This window comes from Mustela lutreola, chromosome 12 (genome assembly GCF_030435805.1).
Source record: "Mustela lutreola isolate mMusLut2 chromosome 12, mMusLut2.pri, whole genome shotgun sequence".
Lineage (NCBI taxonomy): Eukaryota > Metazoa > Chordata > Mammalia > Carnivora > Mustelidae > Mustela > Mustela lutreola.
Window position 1 is genome coordinate 95,726,934 of NC_081301.1, and position 11,987 is coordinate 95,738,920.

The following is an 11,987-nucleotide window of genomic DNA, read 5'->3' on the forward strand; positions in this document are numbered from 1 at the left end:
CTCTCTCTTTTCCTTTCTGCTTCTTCCCCACCATTCATTCTCTCTCTAATAAATAAATAAAAATCTTTAAATACTAAAAAAAAAAAAAAAAAAAAAAAAAAAGACAAGGGCACCTGGGTGGCTCAGTGGGTTAAAGCCTCTGCCTTCAGTTCAGGTCATGATCCCGGGGTCGTGGGATTGAGCCCCGCATCGGGCTCTCTGCTCAGCAGGGAGCCTGCTTCCTCCTCTCTCTCTGCCTGCCTCTCTGCCTACTTGTGATATCTATCTGTCAAATAAATAAATAAAATCTTAAAAAAAAAAAAAAGACAAACCTTTAGCCAGACTTATCAAGAAGAAAAGAGTAAGGACCCAAATAAAATCACAAATGAGAGAGGAGAAATAACAATGAACACCCCAGAAATACAAACAACTATAAGAGAATATTATGAATTGCTTGCCAAAAAATGGGACAACCTAGAGAAAATTGGATAAATTCCTAGAGACAGGAAGAAAGACTGATAGCCAGCAAGGAAATTGATTCAGTGATTTAAAAAATTCACAGCAGGGACCCCCCGGGTGGCTCAGTTGGTTAAGCGGCTGCCTTCAGCTCGGGTCATGATTCCAGGGTCCTGGGATTAAGCCCCACATCGGGCTCCCTGCTCAGCAGAGAGCCTGCTTCTCTCTCTCCCCCTCTCCTTGCCGCTCTGCTTACTTGTGCTCTCTCTCTAGCTCTCTGTCAAATTAAAAAATAAAAATAAAAAAAAATAAAAAATTCACAGCAAACAAAAGTCCAGGACCAGATGGCTTCACAGGTGAATTCTACCAAACATTTAATGAAAAATTAATTACTGTTCTCAAACTATTCCAGGAAATAGAAAAGGAAGAAAAACTTCCAAATTTGTTCTATGAGGCCACCATACCAAAACCAGGTAAAGAAAATCGAATTTGTCTGATATGATGATTACTACCCCAGCTTTCCTTTGAGGTTCATCAGTGTGGTAAATGGTTCTCCACCCCCTCACCTTCAGTCTGGAGGTTTCTTCAGGTCTAAAATGAGTCTCCTGTAGACAGCATATAGATGGCACTTGCTTTTTTTTAAATCCAGTCTGAAACCCTGTGTCTTTTGGTTGGAGCATTCAGCCCATTTACACTCAGAGTAACTATTTAAAAATATTAACTTAGTGCCATTGTAGTGCCCGTGAAGTCCCTCTTTCTGTAGATTGTCTCTGTTATTTTCTGGCCTATGTTACTCTTGGGGTCTCTCTTCACTTACAGAATCCCCCCTTAATATTTCTTGCAGGGCTGGCTTGGTGGTCACATATTCTTTCAGTTTCTATCTGTCCTGGAAGCTCTTTATCTCTCCTTCCGTTCTGAATGACAGCCTTGCTGAATAAGTACTTTTTACTGCATGTTCTTCTCATTTAGTACCCTGAATATATCTTGCCAGCCTTTTCTGGCTTGCCAGGCTTCTGTGGATAGGTCTGATGTTATTCTGATGTTCCTCCCTTCATACGTAAGAAACCTCCTCTCCCTAGCTCCTTTCAGGGTAGCTTCTTTGCCTCTAAGATTTGCAAGCTTCATTATTATGCATCAGGGTGTTGATCTATCTTTTATTGATTTGGGGAGGAATCCTCTCTGCTTCCTGGGACATGGATGTTTGCTTTCTTTCCCAAATTAAAGAAGTTCTCAGACATGATTTGCTCAGCTATACCTATACCTTCTAGCTCTCGCTCGCTCGCTCTCTCCAGCCCTCTGAAATCCCGGTAATACAGACATTGGTTCATTTCAAGGCATCATTAAATTCTCGAATCCTTTCTTCATGGGCTATTAGTTATCTTTCTCTTTTCCTCAACTTGCTTCCTTTCCATCAGCCTGTCCTCTAGATCACTTATTCTCTCTTCTGCCTCATTGACCTCATTAACTGTTAGAGCATCCAATTTAGACTACATCTCATTCATAGTATTTTTAGTTCAGCCTGATTAGATCTCATTTCTCCCTTTAGAGATTCTATATTGTCATTTATACTTTTTTCAAGCCTAGCTATTAACTTTATCATTGCTACCCTAAATTCCAACTCTGACATCTGACTTATATCCATATTGATTAGCTCTGTGGTGAAGATTGCCCCCAGTTCTTTTCTTTGTTGTGAGTTCCTCCTTCTAATCATTCTGCCCAGGAAAGAATGGGTAAGGAAATGAACCAAATCCAAAATATCAAACATGACCCAAGAAAAATACACCCTAGAAAAAAATCCACAGTGGTCGGAAGCCACCACCTGAAGCCAAAATGCAACAAAACTATATTTTAAAAAGTAGTGGGAGTGGATAGAGGGGAGAGAGAATATAATCTCACAGGGTGGACAAAGCAGGGTGATCTGCTTGTTCCTGATTGAATTTTAGTCTCTGTGTTAGATGACACTACATCCCAAAATTGCAAAGAAAGCAAACATATTTATATAAAAATAAAATTGAATAGAGAGAAAAGAAATAGACTGAAGCATACATCTTTAAACTCTAGATGTGAAAAAAACAAAAGTTAAAAAGTGACTTAAAAACATAAGTTGCTGGGGCACCTGGGTGGCTCAGTGGGTTAAGCCTCTGCCTTCGGCTCAGGTCATGATCCCAGGGTCCTGGGATTGAGCCCCACATCAGGCTCTCTGCTTGGTGGGGAACCTGCTTCCTCTTCTCTCTGCCTGACTCTCTGCCTACTTGTGATCTCTGTCAAATAAATAAAAATTTAAAAAATAAACATTTTAAAAAGTTAGTAAAATATGAACCTAGTTCAAAAGGGGAAAAGGTAAAGAAAAAAAAAAAGAAATGGAAAATTTTAGACCAAAGGACAAACAAGTCATGAGGAAAAAACCTGGAGCTCAATCTACTGTTTTCCCTGGTGCTGGAGCTCTATAATCTCCAGGGATCCATAAGCTTGTCCTTCACCTGTTCTTCCAATCCGTCTTCTAGGGGAGGGGCCTACTGTACTGCTTCTCAGATATCCTTGCCTGGGCAGAGTCGCCACACCCCTTGTCAAGATCATGGGCTTCATGTAAGCTGGTGATCTGTGTAGCTTTTGTTCCCTGGACGCTTTCCCAGCCTCTTCAGAGGGTCAGAGCAAAACTGGCCATGACTGGATCTCCGGCCCAGAGCCACAAGATTGCAGTCACTCCTCTTCAATAAACTCTCTAGTCAAACCATCTCCTTTTCTGTGTGCACCAAGCTCCACAGACTCCCGTGGGTTGTGCCCACTGCAATTCTCCTAGGGGGATTCCCAGGGACCCAAGAGCATCTCTGCACTTTGTGTCTTTGGGACTGTGAGCATTTGTGAGCTCATGCACACACCCTGCTGCACTGTTCCCAGGTCATGGGTGGGTGCCGCCCTACTGCCACTGACAGACACCCTGAGAGCTATTGCCCAGTCGTGGGTGCAGCCATTTCACCCCTTCAAGGGGATGGTAACCAGCCTCCATGTTCCAGTCCTTTTCCAGGTGTTCAGGCATAGAGCAGTCTCCCTACTGGCTGGCTCGTGGTTTATGGCAACCAGAGCTGAGGGTCCCTCCTGGGCTCACTGACCATAATGTTTCCCCACTCTAATGCTTGAGCAGTCTATTGGCTCAGGCACCCCCATTCTTTGTGTCTGCTGTGATCCTGAGACCACAGTCACCCACCTAGAATTCTGCCTTTTTCATCCCGAGTCCTTTTCAGAAAGGGATGTCTCTCACTGCAGATTTCTAAGGGTTCCAATTTTGTGCTCTGGTGTTATATCAATTCCTAGTAGCCAGCTTATGGAGGCTCCTTCCCCCCTCCATTTATCTTCCAGTATTTTTCCGCAGATTCACAACTCTGAACCTACTATCTTGCAAAAAGCAGTCGTTCATCTGTTTGTAGATTTCCAGATATATTTTCTTACATCTCACGCTGAATGCATGGGTGTCCAAAATGGTTTGACAGATATCCAGCTAAATTCGAGGGACCAAATGAAACAACGTCCCCTGCTCTTCCGCCATCTTGCCTCCCTCAACTAGTGATGGCATATTTTTAAATTTCGATGAAGCAATGAGAAGCATAAAATATACTAGGAATTATAAAAAATATATTGGGAAATGCTCTCTCTAGGATTTAGAATAATTTGAATTAATAAAATTATCTGGTCTCTAAACATGTACTAAAATGAGATATGAATCCATCTTTCCATTTTGTCTTTTAAAAATCAAATTTATTGACATAATTTACATACAACAAACTGCATCCATTTAGTGTTCAATGCATTTGACAGTTGTGTACATTATGAAACCACCAAAACAATAAAAATACAGAACATGTTAATCATTCCCAAAACATTCCTTGTACCCTTTGATGGCCATCCCTCCCTCTACCCCCAGCCCCAGGCAACCATCAATCGGATTTGTGCCAATTCCTTATTATTTTGAATTTCCAAAATTTCATATAAATGCAATTATTCAGTATGTGATACTTATGTTTGGCTTCTTTTACTCAAAATGACTTTGAAATTCATCTGTGTTGTTGCACATGTCAGAAGCCATTGCTCTTTATTGCTGAATAGCGTTGCAGTAGTCATTTATGGATAGCCCACATTTTGGATTATTTATTCACTTGATGGACATATGGGCTGTTATCAGTTTGAAGCTATTATGAATAAAACTATGAACAATAATTTACAAATCTGTATAGACATCTTTTTGTCACTTTTGGGTTGAATATGGGAGTAGAATGGCTCGGTTGTATGGTACCTGTGTATTTTAACTGTTTAAGAATTTGCAAACTATTATACGAAGTGTTTGTGTCATTTCAAATCTCCTCTTGCTGCAAATGAGTTCCAGTTGCTCCATATTTTCTAACACTTATTGCCAATCATTTTAATTTTAGTCATTTTAATGAGTGTAGAGGTATCACTGAGATTTTAGTTAGTATTTCCTTGATGGTTAATGTTGAAAATCCTTTCTTGTCCTTCTTGGCCATGTCACATCTTTCATAAACAATTTGTTTGCATTTGTTGCCATTTTTTATTGGATTATTTGCCTTCTTACAATTTGGTTGTAAATTTGTTTATATTTTCAGAATACAAACCTTTTGTCAGATATCTATTGCAAATATTCTCTCCCATTCTGTATCTTGCCTTTTCATTTTCTTAGCAATACCTTTCCAAGGACAAATTTTTAATTTTGAAAAGCCAAATTTATCATTATTTTCCTTTATATTTCATTATTTATGTCCTATTTAAGAAATTTCTTCCTGTGGTTCTGGTCATTTTAAACAGTTGCTCTGCAATAATATTTACAATTTATTTTATGGTTATCAACTTTCTCCATTTCCTTTTCAAAGTATGTCTTGCCAGGTAATCATTCACTCTAAGTAGTATTCTCTTTCAATTCTATTAATTGATCTAGTATCATTTGTAGTTCTTCTTACTCATTACAAATCTTACGTAAATCTTCTTTTTTAAAAAACTAATATGTAACATATTATTTTTTTCAGGGGTACAGGTCTGTGATCTTATGTAAATTTTCTCTCTCTCTACCTAAGTTTATGTAGGGTTATCTACTGGGGTTTTAAAATATTTTTCTATTTTAAAAGAAAAAAAATGGATAACTTTACAGAGAAAGACAAATACCATATGATTTCACGCATATGTGGAATTTAAGAAACAAAATGGATGAATATAGAAGAAGGGAAAAACAGAGAGAGAGAGAAAGAGAAAAGCAAACCATAAGAGACTCTGAACTATAGAGAACAAACTGAGGATAGATGGAGGGAGGTGGGCAGGGGACGGACTAAATGGGTGATAGGTATTAAGGAGGACAGTTGTTCTGTTGAGCACTGGATATAATACATATCTGATTAATCACTAAATTCTATTCCTGAAACCAATATTACACTACATGTTAACTAACTAGATTTTAAATAAAAATTTGAAAAAAAAGATGATTACTTTATAAATCTTGATGCCTGAATAAATTTAGGCATGCTTTCAGATACAAGAGAAACCTAGAATAGAATGGTTTATGCAAAACCTGTTTATTTCTATCACCTAGCAAATCTGGAGGTAACTTGCTACTACTGTTGACTAAATACACTCATGACCAGTGTTTCTGATTCTTTCCCCTACAGTTGAGAGAAGGCTGCCACTGTCTCAGGCATCATGTGCAGGGCGGGAAGAAGGGTAAATTGATGGCACAGTTAAATCTATCCTTTCTCTTAGGAAAACAACGATTTTCCCAGAATACATCGACCAGTGTTTTGCTTTTCCTGACCTAAGTCAATTACCCGGCCACTACCCTCTTCAAAAGATGCTAACCAAGTAAGTAGTGAGGGAAAAGCAGTGGAATTGCTCTGCAAACTAACACTGTCTACAGTTGTGAAAGTGGCTGTCCATGCACAAGAAAAAAAAAAAAAAACACTTTCCCAAAAGAAATACAATACACACCAAAAAAATACACTCAAAAAATCTTGTACTATGTGAAGGTTAACTGAGACTAGAAGTTCAGAAACCGAATGAAGACAAAGACACATTTAAACATGTAAAAAAATAAAATCATGTGAATGGGAAAATACATACAAAGTCAAGAGTCAAGCAATAGTTTTCTTAAAGGAGTTATTACCTTTAACATTCAAAAAACTGCCACAAATTAACAATAATCCAAAAAGAAAGATGAATAAATGGTTTATAAAGGCAACTTACAGAATAGCAAGAATGGCCAAGAAACATTTAAAGAGGTATATTAATATGTAAATTAAATGGCCAAGAAACATTTAAAGAGGTATATTAATATGTAAATTAAATTAAGTTATCACTTTGAAATCAGAAAACTTCTCAAAGTTAAAAAGTAACCATTTTTAGTAGAAGGGTGGCTTTATTTACTAATGTTGAAAATATGAAACGTTAGTCTTATCCCATTGATATCTGGTAATTTCTATTAAAATAAGAAAACACAATTCAATCCATCAGTCTCACTGCTAGAAGTAGGTTACAGAAAGAAAGAAAAAAAAAAGCTCCAGGAGGTAAGGACATGGTTATGACTGTCTGTTAGCCCATTATGCTATCCTACCTCTTGAGGGCAGTTATGGATCATTTTTCCTAATGACAAAAATGAGAATAAACGTGTCAGAGTTGGCTGAACAAATTATGACCTGTCCACACCATGGACCTTTTTCAGTAGTTACAAGTTACTGAGTACAAAATATGCAAAACTGTGTAAATAATATACGCCCATCTTAGGCAATGAAAACACACTGATCTGTGTGCAAAGATATTAATGTGTCTGTATGATAGGGTAAAAAGAAAACTATGAAGTTGACTACCATTGCTTATCTACTCACAGACTGTGTGGCTGGAGTTGCTATGAGTGGAGAAAGTGCAAAATTCAGGAGATAAAATACGTCACACTCATACGGTTATATATATGTTTCAGTGTATATATTTTTTTTAATTAAAAGAAAGGCTGTTTTCTTGTGGGGACACTTCTGTCAGTGAGTTGGCATTGTTCTCCACGGGATGGGAACTCCTTTCCTGGGTAATATCCTTTCCTACCTCTATCTGGTCCTCAGAGGAGAGGCAAAAAGCCTTTTCAACCTGTGTCTTGCATCCGGAGACTGTCCTTCTCTACCACTAGAGCAGTGCCATGTTCACGTATGTATGGCCCATGCCATCTCATTCACTGGGGAAAGACCGGCTGGTCTCCATTCTGTACAGTGCTCACGCCCATGCTAATCCCTGGTGTCTACACTTTGAGGAATAAGGACACCATAAAGCCCTTGAAAGTGGAAGAAAAGGAAGAAATTTCATTTCCCTTGAACTCTAATATTCATTTTTCTATGATGATTAATAATAGAAAATTAGCTGTCTTACTGATACAATCCAGTTGCTTCTTGCCAACATTGCTAATAAAACTCTAAGAATTAAAAGGTAATTTCAGGGGGACCTGGGTGGCTCAGTGGGTTAAAGCCTCTGCCTTCGGCTCAGGTCATGATCCCAGGGTCCTGGGATCGAGCCCCACATCTGGCTTTCTGCTCAGCGGGGAGCCTGCTTCCTCCTGTCTCTCTCTGCCTGCCTCTGCCTACTTGTGATCTCTCTCTGTCAAATAAATAAATAAAATCTTAAAAAAAAAAAGGTAATTTCAATGATAAAACATATTGGGCAAAATGTTAATTTTTAAGTTGGCTAAACGGTTACTATATGTATTTTTTGTACCCCTCCTATTCTTGAAGACTTCTATCCGTTCTCTATGTTTGAAACCATTCCTAAGCAAAAAGTTTAAAAAGTTAAGAAAAAAAAATCAGCTACTGGGCTGGCCTATTTGTCCTCACTGGTTTGAGACATGGGCATGAACTTTAACCAATAAACAAAATGAAATATATTTCTTGTAAAATTTGCTTCTATGGGAATACTTCTTCCAGTTTCCCTCCAGTATGAATTTTATGGCATTTTAAGAAAATGATGTATTCTCATAAAACTTATTCTCCTCCACTGTTTATGATGTCTGGTAAGATGTAACGTGTGGATGAAAACTTTTTGACATACAACTCTGTAGTATGAGTAATTTATAACAGGTTTGAACTTAGAAATGTCTTTCTCATTTTCAGGAAATACACAATTTCACTCATGTACAAACACTGAAAACTGATTTCTGAATGAAGCTATTTCCACATGAAGTGCATTTATTTGTCTACTTGCAGCAGAAATTTTTTTTAACTTCCATGTGGGTTCTCTAGTCATTGCTTTTATAGGGTTCTGTCTCCAAAATGAGCTTCTGGGGAAAAATGAGTTTCTAACCTTTGTTTCTCTCATATGTGAATTTGCTGATGTTCAGAAAGTTAACTTTCCAGTTTCAAGATGATTTTCTAGTCATTGTATTCATAAGGTTTCCTTCCAGCATGAATTCTCTGCTGTGTAATGACATAATGATTTGTAAATGAAGCCCTACTCACATTTAGTAAAACAGAAAACTACTCTCTCCTATGAATTATCTGATATATGATTAAATGTTGGTTTGAATGAAAGTTTTCTTATATTTACTGAATTCACAGAATGAGATTTTTTTTTAATTGTTAAAATTATGGGGCACCTGGGTGGCTCAGTGGGTTAAAGCCTCTGCCTTTGGCTCAGGTCATGATCCCAGGGTTCTGGGATCGAGCCCCACATTGGGCTCTCTGCTCAGCAGGGAGCCTGCTTCCTCCTCTCTCTCTAGCCTGCCTCTCTGCCTACTTGTGATCTCTGTATGTCAAATAAATAAATAAAATCTTAAAAAAAATAATAAAGTTAATTTAAGGTACATTTTAATTAAATTTAGATTGTAAAAGTTAGATAGTAAAATTGTTTTTTAGAAAGTTTTGCTGTAAATAAAATGAATTATATTACAGTAGTGGCATAAAAAGATACGTCTAATTCATACTACTCCCCCCGGTAAGGTTTTTGCTGCGCATGCCTTCAATCATACTGACCTTGGAGTTCCTTCTAAATAAAATTCAACTCTCCCATTTCACCCGTAACTGTCCATCATCCATTCCCCAATCAATGCCCCTTCAAATATGTGGAGGCCCCTCCCCCTGATTGTGCACTCTCTTTCTCTCTCTCAAAATAAATAAATAAAATATTTTAAAAAATAAAAAGTAAATAAAATGTACCTGGGAATAAAAAGGTTGAGAATCACTATCTCTGTAATCCTTCTAAATTAATCTTCAAAATCCTTATTTTCAAACCCCTGGACGCTTAGTCTTCATTAACTTCACTTCCTATTTATTACCCAATGGGGGGTTAAAAACACACTATTAAAAAAGAAACATGAGAGTCTCTTAGTCAATCTTCTTTTTGCTAAAGTCTGGCAGCTACCATAATAAAATTTGACACCACTAAAGGTAATTTTCTCTTATGTATCAAAGTTTACAAAATCTTCAAGAAAACAGTAAATGCCTTCACTTTTAGCAACAAAAAAGTGAATGTCACAAATTCAGTGACATAGTGTCACAAATCAAAGCATTTTCAGTTGTTAGTTTGAAAAAATTTTCATTTTCTTAGTTTGAGAAGTTTTGGTAATTAAAAATATATGTATTTCTGACCTCCACACTGCTTAGAAAGGAACAGCTCTTAGTGCACTGAATCTGCTGACAGAGTAGGTGATACAGACCAGTACTTTGAGAACTAAAAATGGTGGAAGAAAATATTAAATATATCTAATTCTGCGATGGCACTGGACAGCTACCAAGAAGTAAGAAACTGCATGAGTAAGATTAGAGAGAAGACATAACCTCTGGAATTTGGGGCTATTTATTAAAAACAGGTGTATGCTAATTTTTAAAGCAAATGCTGGCCAAGAAAGGTTAAGACAATTTTTGACAAATTTATGTGACCTATTGGTACAAATACTAGGAATAAGCTCCTTCTCAGGATGAGGCACCTGGCAATCTCCCTAAGTCTATGTCTCCACAGTATCCACTAGCAATAAGAGTGAAAAACACCAAACAAGCCTTCACGGGGAATGGAGCCCAGTTTTACATACTCTCACTACGTGACTGGATGAAGACAAACAGGGGTGTTCATGCTCTCACCTAGTCACATGTTAGAGTCAAAGGCAAATCTTCTCTGGAAGAAGGCATCATCCAGACCATCTCAGCATCTCTACAATTTTTAATATACAGTGTCTAATAGTTCATTTAAAATCACCAGGCATAGGAGAAGACAAGCATCACTAAAATCTGAAAGAACCAATGGAAAAAGGTTAACAGGGTGTAAATAATGGGGTTATTTCTAGACAAAGCAGAGGAAGATAATGAAACAGAAGCATACTTTGCATAGATAATACAAGAAATTTCCCAAAATGTGAAGAAAAGAAAAACCCTCACTAAGCTACAGATTTAAAAAACTACAAATCCCAAACACATAGAAAATCACACCTAGGTATATCACTGTGCAGTTGCTGGCAGCCCAAGACAAGACATGAATTTTGAAGGAACTAGAGAAAAGGTGGGGGGGAACACATTACCTTCAAAGGTAATTACACTGAAAGCTTATTTTCCAACAAAACAGTGAAATACAATCTTTAACAAAATATATTCAAAATACTAATACAGAAAATAACTGTAAACTTAGAATCTTATATTCAGTAAAATTATCTTTCAAAAATGAAGGTAAAATAAAGACATTTTCCAAGATACAAAAACAAGCACACTCTAAAAGAAATGCTAAAGGATCCTCTTCAATCAGAGTGAAAATGATTCTAGAGTGAAATTTGAAAGAAGGAATAAAAAAGGAATTTTAAAAGGGTAAGTATGAGGATTAATCTAGAGGAATACTGACTGTGAAACAATGACTGACCAAGTCAACTACTTACAAAATCCAAATGCAGAACATTAATACTATGTAAGTCAAGAGGGAAATAAAGGAGCCATTTTTGTAGCTGCTCACCTCATCCAGAGTGGTGTGCATACTAATTTAAATTAGCCTTCAGTAAGTGATATGTATATACGGTATTAACATCCTTAGTAGTAAATTTTAAAGCATTGGTAGCAATAAAAATGGACATTTCAGGGGGCACCTGGGTGGCTCAGTGGATTAAAGCCTCTACCTTCAGCTCAGGTCATGATCCCAGGGTCCTGGGATCAAGCCCCACATTGGGCTCTCTGCTCAGCAGGAAGCCTGCTTCCCTTCCTCTCTCTCTGCCTACTTGTGATCTTGATCAAATAAATAAATAAAATCTTTTTTAAAAATGGACATTTCATAATGATTAAGTTTCAATTAACCAGGAAGAATATAACAATTCTAAATTTGAATGCATGTAAAAACAAAGTCTCAAAATATATAAAACAAAAATGGGTTGATCTAAAGGAAAGACAAATTCACAAATATTCTGGAAGATAAAGAATTTCTTTTGGAATCTGATGGAATAAGTCTGGAAGAAGAGAAAGGGTTTGAAAACACAGTAAGATTAATTTGTAGAGATTGGGAGGGGACAGGAAGGGTACTCTTCCAAATGTGAAACTGTTTTTTTGTTTTTTTTTTTT